The sequence below is a fragment of the Fukomys damarensis genome, unplaced genomic scaffold (assembly GCF_012274545.1).
Source record: "Fukomys damarensis isolate Sample0158 unplaced genomic scaffold, DMR_v1.0_HiC HiC_scaffold_39, whole genome shotgun sequence".
Lineage (NCBI taxonomy): Eukaryota > Metazoa > Chordata > Mammalia > Rodentia > Bathyergidae > Fukomys > Fukomys damarensis.
The window spans coordinates 110184452-110186161 of NW_022900951.1; the positions used below are offsets into that span (position 1 = coordinate 110184452).

At 35.1% G+C, this 1710-nt stretch overlaps 1 non-coding gene across 1 annotated transcript; it reads left to right on the forward strand.

The window, feature by feature from the left end:
* The first annotated feature begins 505 nt into the window (after nucleotides 1-505).
* LOC117284829 lies at nucleotides 506-612 on the forward strand. Its single transcript, XR_004515907.1, has one exon. It is a non-coding gene; the product is annotated as a U6 spliceosomal RNA (small nuclear RNA).
* The last annotated feature ends 1098 nt before the right edge of the window (nucleotides 613-1710 follow it).

The window sequence follows — 1710 nt, forward strand, 5'->3', positions numbered from 1 at the left end:
ACAAAAGAAAGACATTTATTTTCCACAGCTCTGGATGATAGCAAGTCCCATACCAAAGCACCAGCATCTAGCAAGGTCCTTCATGTTGCATCATCTCATGGCACAATGACAGAAGAGCAAACAAGGGCACAAAACAGAGAAAGGCATTCCTGCAATAACTAACCCACTCTCATGATGACATTAATTCATTCATGAAGATCAATCCCTCATGATTCAATCACCTCTTAAAGGTTTAGAATTTTTAATATTATTGCAATGGTGATTAAATTTTAACATAAATTTTGGAGGGGGCAGCCAAACTAGAGCATCTGGCAAGGTGGCAGACTGCTTAAATCAGACCTGCAGTCTGTTATTCCAGGGGCTGAAACAATGTTGGAAGCCTAAAGAAAAGAAAAGGATGGTGGAGAGGAAAGAAAAAAAGGAAACACAAGAAAGTATTTTTGTCTCTTGAAAATGTAGGGCAGCATGTGCTTACTGAAGGCTTAGGGTGGAAAGTTAACTTACTGTGCTCATTTTGGCAGCACATACGCTAAAACTGGAATAATACAGAGAAGATTAGTGCAGTTCCTGCAAAAGGGTGACATGCAAATTCATGAAGCATTTCATATTTTGGGGTGGAGTATCGAGGATCAAACTTGGAACCTTGCACTTGCAAGGCAGGCAGCAGAATCACTGAGCTAAATCTCTGGCCCTCATATTTTTAAATTGCATTGCCTAAATAAAACTTTTTCAATTTATTAAATGGAAAATATATGTTATTAAAAAGAAAGTATATTTATTTCATCAGGAACAAAGATAAATTACTAATTCAACATTTTGAGGTAGGGGCAGAAAATGTGAAGGAGAAAAGACTTGAAATGGGGAAAGATCAATAAACACTGTGCAAAACAACAGCAGTACACAAAACCAACATACAAAATTCAGTAACATTTCTATATAAATGTAAAAGTGGAAATAAAGTATTTGTAAATGGGGAAGGGAGGAGGGTGTGAAAGGAGGGCAGGGACAAGGCCAAAAAATGATAACCAAGACCTGTCGTGTAAAGTTACAAGATCCCAATAATGAATGTAACTGTACTGTATACCTAAAAGGTACCAATAAACTCAATGAGGAAAAATAAAAAATTTTTTAAAAAAATACCACCAATCCATAGTAATGAAAATAGTGTGGCACTGGAATTAAAGCATTTATATCAACCAATGAAAATAGAAAACCTGGAAGTAAATCTACGCATCTACAGTCAACTGACTTTTTAACTAAAGTGCTAAGAAAATTAAGTGAGGAAAGGACAAATTCTTTAATAAACGGTGCTGGGAAAATTGGCTATCCGTGTGCAGAAGAGTGAAACTAGACAACTATCTCTCACTATATGCAAAAATCAAATCAATGTGTGTTAAAGCCTTACTGAAAACGTGGAAATATAAAACTGCAAGAAGAAAACAGAGAAAATACTTCAGGGCATTGGAATGAGCAAGGACATTTTTGGACAAGATCCTAAAAGCACAGGAAACAAAAGCAAAATAAACCAATAAGACTACAGTAATACTTTGATTTGCAAGCATAATTTGTTTCAGAAACATGCATGTAATCCAAAGCACTTGTATATCAAAATGAACTTCCCATAAGAAATAATGGAAACTCAGATGACTTGTTCTACAACCCAAAAACATTCACATATAACTAATTACAATACTGTAAGAAAATACAAGA